This window comes from Narcine bancroftii, chromosome 2 (assembly GCF_036971445.1).
Source record: "Narcine bancroftii isolate sNarBan1 chromosome 2, sNarBan1.hap1, whole genome shotgun sequence".
Taxonomy (NCBI): domain Eukaryota; kingdom Metazoa; phylum Chordata; class Chondrichthyes; order Torpediniformes; family Narcinidae; genus Narcine; species Narcine bancroftii.
Genome location: NC_091470.1, coordinates 59,933,088 through 59,944,063, shown reverse-complemented (window position 1 = coordinate 59,944,063; position 10,976 = coordinate 59,933,088). Strand labels below are relative to the sequence as shown.

Sequence of the window (10,976 nt, the reverse complement as noted above, 5' to 3'; positions counted from 1 at the left end):
GTTGCTTGCACTTCAACCAACTTTTTCAAGTCCACATGTGCCGGCTTTAATTGGTCTATCGTGAACACCTCCTCTTTACCCCCCACATTCAACACAAATGTAGACCCATTGTTTTTTTACTACTCTAAATGGCCCTTCATTTGGTCACTGCAGTGGTGGCTGGTGTGCATCCCTTCTAACAAAGACATTCTCACAGTCCTTTAATTGTCTGGGAACAGAGGTTGGTAATCATCTGGGTTGGGGGGTCAGGATGGCTGCCAGATTACCCAGTCTTTCATGGAACTTGCGCAGGGCCACCGTGGGGTCTGCTTCTTGCCCCCTCGGGCAGGTAGGAACTCGTCGCATACATGTTACAACTGGAGCCGTTTCACCTGAACACCAAACATGTTGGTCACCACAATCTCTTGATTAACCATACTAAATAGACAATTCTTTATCTAGTGGTGCACTGCCTTCCATTGTTTATTCATGATAAGTGTCTGGAATATTTGTGACTGCTACCATGTAGAAAAGCAGGTGCAGCAATTTCATGGGTACAGCGCCATCCACAACTTTGTCTCAAAGTCACATGTCATCCTGACTGTGGAATACCTGAGTGCCTTCTGTGTGTCCTGCAGTCCTTGGCATAATTCTTTACATCACCACTAACAATGTTGGGGATCAGGAAGGCAAGTCCTCACCACTTTCTTTAATGGAGATGATCTCTTTTAAGTCTCTTTTAAGCTACAGCACCTGGGGAATCCTCCTGGGACCCTGGTGCGATTATAGGGGAAAAGGAGCTATTCATTGACTTCAAGTTGGTGTTTAATACAATCATTTCCCAGAGGCAGGTGGAGAAGCTGTCCTCACTGGGAGTCAACACCTCTTTCTAGAACTGACCAAAGTCTGTTCAGGTTGGTAGCAGAACGTCGAACACTGTCATGGTAAGCACTGAGCACCTCAGAGCTGTGTGCTCAGCCCACTCCTGTTTATGCTACTGACCCATGACTGCATTGCCAAATTCATGTCCAACAGTGTCATCAAGTTTGCTGATGACACAACAGCGGATGTCCTCATCGCAACAATGATGAGTCGCACTTCAGAGATGAGGTGGAAAATCTCATGATATGGTGCAAAAATAAAGTGTGAGACCTGAATTTCAACATGGACAAGATGAAGGAGATAATCATGGACTTCAGGAGGGCCAGGAACGACCACCCTCCACTACACATCAATAACTCTGTAGTAAAGAGAGTAGAGAGTACAAGGTTCCTTGGAGTTCACTTAACTAGTGACCTATTGTGATCACACAACTTCTCCTTACCTGTCACGAAGGTGCAACAGTCACTGGACTTCCGAGAAGACTGAAGTGGGCAAGGCTACCAGCTACCATCATGTCAAACTTCTACAGGAGCTCTATCAAGAGTGTCCTTGCCGGCTGTATCACATAGTATGGTATTTGCAGAGAAAAGGATCGAGATCAATCCATAGGACTATAAAAGTCTCCATCCTCCCATCGACATGATCGACCAGGATTGTTGTCTGAAGAGGTCACACTAATTAATTGAGGGCCCCTTCTGCCCTGTATACAGCATCTTTCAGCTGCTCCCATAGGGAAAGAGGTTCAGGAGTATCAGAGCCAGCACTGCCAGCCTGAGGAACAGCTTCTTCCCATAGACAGTGAAAATGCTGAATGACCAATGGAACTGGTTCACACTAACCATCTGAGACTCTTGTATGTACAAAACAATATATATTTATTTATTTGTACATGTGAATACTTATCCTGGATTTATATTGTTTGTATGTGTGTTAAGTCTGATTGTGTATCTGAATGTTTTGCATCGAGGACCAGAAAATACTATTTAATTGCCTTGTACTTGTGCAATCAGAAGATAATGACTTAACTTGACTTTAGAACTTGAGAGGATATGGACACACCTGGAGGAAACCTATATGAACACAGGGAGAATGTACAAAATCCTTACAGAGAGTGATGGATTCGAACCTGGTTGGTGTAGTATTGCTCTAACTGCTATGGTAACCATGCTGCCCCACCATGAGGGGAATTCGAATGACAGAGATACTCTAAGAACTGGCCAAATGTCTAAAGAAAATTTGAGAAAATATGAAATATGATTTCTGAGGAATATCGTGGATACAAGCTAAGCTTTCACAGCAGTGTTTATTCATCGGATAACTTCCACCTGTGCTGTAATGGAAGATGAGAGCTTAGTTATCAGATGCGGTTGGATGGTTGTGTTTGCAGGAAGTTGGGATATTAATATGTATGACTTCTTTCTCCATGCTGGATATAATGGACTATACGCTCCACTCAAATATAAGAGCTGGACACGCAATAGTCCTGGCCATTTCATGTTGGCTTTCAGGGAGATAAAACATAGAACATTACACCACAGGCTCTTCAGCCCACAATGTGGTGCCGACCTACTCCACAACAATCTAATCCTTCCCTGCTTCATACCCATAACATCCCTATTCTATGAGCCACCACCAGCACCCCTGGCAATGATTTTCAGGAACCCACTATCTCTGTGTAAAACAAAACATCTCTGTCATCTCCTCTACACTTTCCTCCACCTCTTGTATTTGTAATTATCGACCTGGGGAAAAGGTGTAGGTTATCTACCCTATTGAAGGCCCTCATAAACAATATGTTAAGTCTCCTCTCATCCTTTGACACTCAATGCAGATGGAAAAGGCTAGCAAGCATGACATAATGAAAGCTAATCTGTATTCCTGATCCTCTGGAGGAGACCATGCACTGGATGGTACTTGAATCATCCTCCCATGGCAGAATAATGATTGATACAGCTCTAAAATATCATGTCCAAGCTCAAAGTGTCAGTACCTGAGAAAGTAGTTGTGACTTGCCAGATTGATAGAAGCGATGTCTTTTCACTGCTGGTTGACTGAGATCTTGGCTATTTAACAGAAGAAAATTATGAGGATCACAGTGAAAGGAGAGGGAGGGGATGGGAAAGGGTCCACATTTACACCAGTTCCATCTTGTAAATCAGCAGAAGAAAGAGTGATGAGAGAAGGCAAAACAATGGTGCAGCAGTGAGTGCAGCTGCCACACAGCTCCAGTAACCTGGGATCAATCCTTTGTGTGTGAAGTTTAAAATGTTTCCTGCGACTACGGTGCTTTAGTTCCCTCCCTATTCCCAAAAATGTGCTGCATGGTGGATTAAGTGGCTTCTTTAAATTTCCCTGAGTGCAGGTGAGTGGCAAGAGAATCTGGGGAAGGGAAAGGAAGGGAAGTAAGTGGAAGAATGGAACCAATGGGTTTCTTGATGGGCAGAATGGTCTCCTATATTCTGAGAATTAGTGCGTCAGAGGTGGAGAGGGTGAAGAAATTTAAATTCCTGCGAGTCATTATTTCGGTGGATTTTTTTTGGACCCAACACAAGAATGTCATCGTGAAGAAAGGACATCAGTGCTTTTACTTTCTAACGAGTTTGCAGAGGTTCTGTATGACATCTAAAACCCTAGCAAACTTCTACAGATGTGTAGTGGAAAGTGTGCTGATGGGCTGCATCTTAGCCTAGTATGGGGGCACCAATACCTCTGAGTAGAAAGTACTGTAAAAGGTAGTGAACACAGCACATCACAGGCAAAATTGTCCACACCATTGAGAAAATCTACATGGGAACGCTGCTGTCAGAGAGCAGCAGCAGTCATCAAGGATCCACATCACCCAGTACATGCTCTGTTCTTGCTGCTGCCATCAGGAAAGAGGCATAGGTGCCACAAGACTCCCACCACCAGGTTGAGGAACAGTCGCTACTCTTCCACCATCAGACTTCTGAACAACAAACTCAGTCGAAAATTTATTTAGGGACTCTTAATTTGCACATTACTTATTATTTAATATTTAGTTTCTGCATTGCACAGTTTGTTTTCACTTTCTTCTTGTTTACATTTCTCTCTTTTGTACATTCATCTTTTATTGAGTACAGTTTTTTTTTGGCATTACCGATCTGTAGAAATTCTGCCTGGCCCTCAGGAAAAAGAATCTCAGGGTTGTATGAGATGTCATATATGAACTTTGACAATAAATCTGAATTTTGAACTTTGAAAATGTGAGGCAATAGATATCAGCATAGGGTTATTCACAATTATCTCTCTGATGTCATTGACAATACAGCCACTCTCTGAGGCTGCTGAGCTGATAGCCATAGATCTTGTCCCTTGCCTGGTAGTTACTGGCAGAAACTGTGTGAAGAGAGTGGGACGTGTGACAATGTGTTGCAACATGCATGGGTGATGTTGAACATTTGGGTCTACACTTAAGCTGTGAAATATGATGTGGAACTTGAATAATGGTTTGGGTGTACGGCATCTAAATATTAGATAGGAGGCATGACTGGTTCGGTGTTTGGGGTATTGATGGTGGGGGGGATATTCACTGCAGTGTGTGAGTCTAATTGATTAAAGTTAGGAACTGTTCATGTCTTCAGTAATGTTAACCACATGTTTTGCGTCATTAAATTTTTCTTCCTGCATTCCTGTCTTCCATGCCAATGAACCAGCCTATTGTGTAGAGTCAGAGAAGAGAAAAGATATGTGGACATGGCAAGGGATGAGATTAGGAGCAAAGCTTGGGGGAGGGGGTAAATCATAGGGAAGCCTTGGGAATTACAGCTCCTGGTGTTGAGCCCTCATATCGGCCTCCTCCCCCTCTCATTTCATTATTGATCTGGATGGTTTCCTGGACTCTGGCATTAAGTGGAGCTCTGCTCCTTGCTACCTCTACAGCAACATCAGCAATTCAGTAGATCCTCTCTCAGCACTGCTCAGAAAACCCATGGAATGACTTCTAACAGCATTTCCAAACACTAAAGATGCACAGTGACCTGCTTCAGAGGAAAGTAGATTCAGCTGGTCGCAGCACTCACAAAAATTGCACGCCATAGATATTTACTAATGGGAAAAGAGCAGCTTGGTTGCTACAGTTGTAGTAATGAGTTGGGAGCAGAAATTTTATGTGTGACCTGCACCAGGTCAGTCTAGGTTAATCACACGTTATGATTTCAGAACAGGCTTTCCAGCACTAGCCAGTTTCACCCTACTGAGTGTTTAGAATGTCCTGATTTGAACCATCTACTCCCAAGATGTAATTCTTATTCTGCAGTCAACTATCAAAATCAATTATTCTGAATAATAATTTACAGCAGATCCATTTTGCAATAATGTCAATATAATAGCATCCAGATCTGTGCTGTAGTGTGCAATAATAATATACTGCTTGCCTCAGTTGCAAATGTTAAAACTGCCAGTACCAATACAATCAATCTACATTTATGTATTAAAAATAAGTAGATTTAACTGTTTTTAATATATATTTTTATATTCTTTTTTTTTAAATTTTTTATTTTTCACACCATAAACCACATTGACCATGATACATACATTTTCCTTTTCAAATATATACAGTGCCATTTTCTCCCCCCCTCCTCCAATCCCACCCTCCCTACCTCCCCCCCATCCATTTATAGTACAAAATCTAAGATACATTAAACCAGTCAAACAATGTTGTTATTCAATAAAAATAAACAAGAAATTCCACTGAGTCAATTCTTTTCATTTCCTTCTCCTTTCGTTAATTTAGGTAGTGAATGTCCCCGGTAGGTTTTCTCTATTGTGTTTCATGTAAGGCTCCCATATTTGTTCAAATATTTCAATATTATTTCTTAAACTATGTTATTTTTTCTAATGGAATACATTTATTCATTTCTATATACCATTGTTGTATTTTCAAATTATCTTCCAATTTCCAGGTTGACATAATACATTTTTTTGCTACGGCTAGAGCTATCTTAACAAATCTTTTTTGTGCACCATCCAAATCAATTCCAAATTCTTTGTTTTTTATGTTACTTAGGAGGAAGATCTCTGGATTTTTTGGTATATTGTTTTCTGTAATTTTATTTAATATTTGGTTTAGATCTTCCCAAAATTTTTCTACTTTCTCACATGTCCAGATTGCATGAATTGTTGTTCCCATTTCTTTTTTACATCGAAAACATCTGTCAGATACTGTTGGGTCCCATTTATTTAACTTTTGAGGTGTAATGTATAGCCTGTGTATCCAGTTATATTGTATCATATGTAACCTCGTATTTATTGTATTTCTCATCGTTCCAGAACATAACTTCTCCCATGTTTCCTTTTTTATCTTTATATTTAAATCTTGTTCCCATTTTTGTTTAGTTTTACCATTTGTTTCCTCATTCTCCTTTTCTTGCAGTTTAATATACATATTTGTTATAAATCTTTTGATTATCATTCTATCTGTAATCACATATTCAAAGTTACTTCCCTCTGGTAACCTCAGACTGCTTCCTAATTTGTCCTTCAAGTAGGATCTCAATTGTTTTTATATTCTTGAAACAGATTCACAAAGGATAATTAACTGTAGCCTTCAGAATGTTTAATAAAAGATCAATTGACTAACTCCATGAATAATGCAAATCATATAAAGAACAAATCAGAGAGGCTTCAATTAACAATCATTTTGTTAAATTATTGATAATTTAATCAATAATCTATCCAGTGCATTCACTTGATGGAAAATAAATAGAGTTTGAAACCATTAAAGAAGTTTTAAATTTTATTTATTTAGAGATATAGCGTGATAACAGTACCTTCTGGCCCACGTCACCTAAATACACTCACGTGACCAATTAATCTACTAACCCCATATGTCTGTGGAACATAAGAAGAAACCGGAGCACCCTGAGGAACGAATGAACGGGGAGGAACATACAAACTCCTTACACACAGGAGTAGCTGGTCCTGCAACTGCAAAATGCTAATTTCTATGCCAACTGAGATGCCTTTTATTCTTTTTCTTTTTCTCTTTTTAAAATTTTTTTGTTATTGGACACAGAATTGTCTGATTTTCTGGTTTGTGTGTTTGAAGGATTCAATCTAACCCTTCCCTCTCTCCTCACAGCCCATAACTGTCCATTTCTCTTACACCTATGTACCTATTCAAGTTTTTTTAATGCCTTATTTTACCAGCCTCCACCACTACCCCAGGGTGTTTCAGGCACCCATCAAAACCTACCTCTGATGTCCACCCTAAACTTTCCTCCATTCACCTTTAATATTTTAGTTTACTTGTTCTCCCACTTTTCTCTGTTGCTTCATTTACTCCATCCACCTGTTTCTCATTGGCAGGAATATTTGGCTGTTACTATGCTAATAAAATGGCTGTTCGTGGCATTTATATTTTCCCTTCCTTTTGCGATGGTAGGTGTGCAATCTTACCCTTTTGACTGCTGATCCCATTGTTTGGAAGTGGTTGAGGCTGCTTCATTAAACATATTTAAAATTTGGTTAGATACATTTTTACATGATAGAGGAATTAGGGGATATGGGGAGAAGGCAGGTAGGTGGAGTTAGGTCATAAATTAGATCAGCCATAATCTTATTGAATGGTGGAGCAGGCTCGATAGGCCATTTTTGGCCTACTCCTGTTCCTACTTCCTATGTTCCTGTGATTGCAGTGGAAAAAAATAAATTAGAGACCTTCTGGATTCAAAGTAATCTTGATGACTCTTCATTGTTGGCTGCATTAATTCTGATCACTTTCTATTCAATATTAACCAATAAAATTTGATTTACACATCAGACAGAAGGAATGCAAATTACATCAATCCCCATCCACTTTTTTTACTTGCTGTCCCACCTTCCAACTTAATCTCAACCTGAAACATTGACTGATAATTTGTCTCCATGAATCCTTCCTGATCTGTTGTCCCTCCAGGGTCTTTTAGTTCATTTAAGATTTCTGTATCTTCTGCGTCTCCACCTATATTCCTGATGAATATCGACTTTCTGGAGGACTCACAATGTTGTTTTGCTGATAACAAATCAATTGCCCTTAGAAAGAGGGAGATTATTGATTAAAAATAAGATGTAAGCAGAAACTTGCAGGATATTTTGTCAAAATGGCAAAGACCTGCTGATCTCGAGACACAACAGCTTCTGACCAGATCTGCTGGAACTGGTTGAATTAGATATGATCACGAAATTTAGGAGATATTTAGACAAGCACTTGAACAGGCAAGACATAAAAGGATGCAGACCTTGTGCAGGCACATGGGATAAGTACAGATGGGCTCAAGATCAACAGAGACATGGTAAGCCAATGGGTCCATTTTACTACTCCATATTAATTTTAAGTGGTGAGTCATGCTCATGTGAGTTTCAGTCTGAAATTATTTTCTGTATAATGAGCTGTATCAAACCTATTTAATAACAGCAAGTGATCCCTGTACTGGGAGCTTCGATTGTTTTTATATGATTTGGTGCACACAACAAGCTGACAGGAAACTGAGCAGAAACACTGCTTTTGTGCTTAAAAGCCAGAATGGAAAATGTAATTGCACTTTAAGCCCAGTGGAGAAGGCAATCCTAATTTAAATTTCAAGATTGTTGTTTATCACGGATTTATTTGGTTATATCAAACACACTCTGATATTCAGAACCATGGCTTCTTGATAGTGGTGATGGATAAGTCATATCTCTTTACTGGTTTGTATGTTGTGCAGTTGATCCCACTCATTGGCTCCATGGGGACTCTGCAGTTATCAAAAATTGCCAAGATGACTTTTGCATTAAATTACTTTCCTCTCATCTGCCAATCCTCTGTGTGGGTTGACACATCTCACAGCAAGAACCTTCATGCATCTCGATCAGATTTGCACCGAAATGATTGGTTGTTAGAACTTTTCTACGCGCTCCTAAAATAGCCATCTACATTCAGTAATTTATTTTGATACATATACAGCACATGATAGCCATGTACCTTGCTTCAAAAAGACTTCTGCGTTCTGAGTTCAAGCATTAATAGAAATTACAATTTCTCTTACCTCTTTTTACAAAATTGAAGATGAGTCAGGCTGTGAAAGTTTTCCTGTTTAGATCATCCATGGAGAATATTGCCAGCAGTTGCCATGAGCTTGGGATCCTAATCTTCCTGTTGAATTCTTATGCTTTTGAATTTTATCAGAAAACAGAGCAGCAATAAATCATATAACATTTAAACACAACCTTTAGAATTCTTTTAAAAAACCTGCTGCATGGAGGTATTTTGGCAAAATTTGATATTGAGCCACATATTATCCCACCCGCAAACTGGAGGAACAATGCCTGATTTTCCATCTGGGCACTCTCCAACCAGATGGCATCAACATTGGCTTTTATGGTTTCTGCTCACTTGTGTCTCATCTTCTCCCTCCCTCCTCCCTTCCCCTTTCCAGTTCTCTCCCACCCTTTCTCCTCCCTTCTCCCTTCATCTAGCCATCGCTCCTCTCCTTGATTGCTGCTGACCCCTCCCTCCTTTCTCCACCTATCACCTTTTGCCTTTGCAACCAGACCTCCCCTCCCCCTTACACTTTTGCTTGGACGCCTGCCGACATTTTTCCGTACCTTGACAAAGGGCTCAAGCCCAAAATGTCAGTTATGTATTTTTACCTTTGCTATATAAAAGACACTGTTTGAACTGCTGAGTTTCTCCAGCATTGTCTATTTTTACTTCAACCACGGTGTCTACAGATTTTTGTGTTTTTACTTCTTAGAGGTATATTGAGTCAGATGCTTAAAAATATATTTTAATGAGTGATTTAAAAGAGACAGCTGTAAAGACAGCAATGTTTAAGGGGGCAATTAGAGCCTTGGCGATAAGATGCATAAGTACACACAAAGGAAGTAGGAACAAGACCTCCAGACCTTGCAGGTCCACTCATCATGCAACATCATCAATACTGATTTATGCTGGTCTCAACTCCTATCTATGCCAGTTCCCATAACCTTCAATTATTTCATCTTTCAAATATTTATCTATCTTTGCCTTAAATGTATATAATAACCTAAACTCCACAACTCTGGCAACAGAGAATTCAAGAGATTTACTACCCTTTGAGAGAAGAAGTTTCCATCCATCTCAATTTTAAATGACTGAACCTTATTTTGTTACCATGAGAATCTATGATTCTCTCTGCAGTGAAAGCATCTCCTCACCTACTCTGCCAAGCCCCTTGAGGAATTTGTATGTTTGATTAAGTCACACCTTATTTATCTGATGTCAAAAAATTATGAACCCAAACTCAATAGGAAAACCCTCTCACCCCAGGGATGAGCCAAATAAATCTCTTTTACACTGCCTTCAATGTTATTACTATCCTTTTTTAGGTAACTGGACCAAAACTATGTGGCTTCACCAATGTCCACAAAACATTCCAATACTTAAAAAAAAATATTTGTAAGAAAAAAAGAAACAACTATGGTTACAAAAAAATGAAATAAACCTTCCTATTCTTAAACTCCCACCACTTTGTTATAAAGACTTCTTAATTAGTTGTTGGAATTTGCTTGCTCACCTTTTAATTCATGTACTAAATCTTCACTTGAATTCAATTCAGAGCTAAAAAAGGGATTTCTTTTTACTGGTTCCATGACTATCTCAGTCAGATTCCTTTACCCATAATATTTAGATTTCAAATGTATTGTCAGAGTACATACATGACATCACAAACAACCATGAAATTCTTTTTTCCTGTGGGCAAGGCAGAATTAGCACTTAATGGTAGTGCAAACAAAAAACTGTACACACGTGTAAAAAAAATAAAACACTTTAAACAACTGACTGTGCAATACAGAGAGAATAAAGAAAATCAATAAAGTGCAAAAGTAAGAGTCCTTAAATGAGTCCCTGACTGAGTTTGTTGATGAGGAGCCTGATGGTGAAGAGGTAGCACCTGTTCCTGAACCTGGTGGTGCGAGCCTTGTGGCACCTATACCTCTTTCCTGATGGTAGCAGCGAGAACAGAGCATGTGCTGGGTTGTGTGGGTTATATTATAGAAGAGGTCTCCCAGAGCTTTATCTATTCTCCCTTTGCAAATGTTGTCATTTCTAGGGGGGGAGTAGGGGTTGGTGCAGGGTTGGGGGGGTGGGGGGAAGG

The 10,976-nt window shown here is 39.6% G+C and overlaps 1 long non-coding RNA gene across 1 annotated transcript; it reads right to left on the bottom strand.

Annotated features, from left to right (window-relative positions):
- Positions 1-7,408: 7,408 nt before the first annotated feature.
- Positions 7,409-10,484, bottom strand: LOC138752348 (uncharacterized). Its single transcript, XR_011350546.1, has 3 exons — positions 10,395-10,484; positions 8,886-9,008; positions 7,409-7,893 (listed from the first exon to the last, which is right to left on the bottom strand). It is a non-coding gene; the product is annotated as an uncharacterized lncRNA (long non-coding RNA).
- Positions 10,485-10,976: the final 492 nt, after the last annotated feature.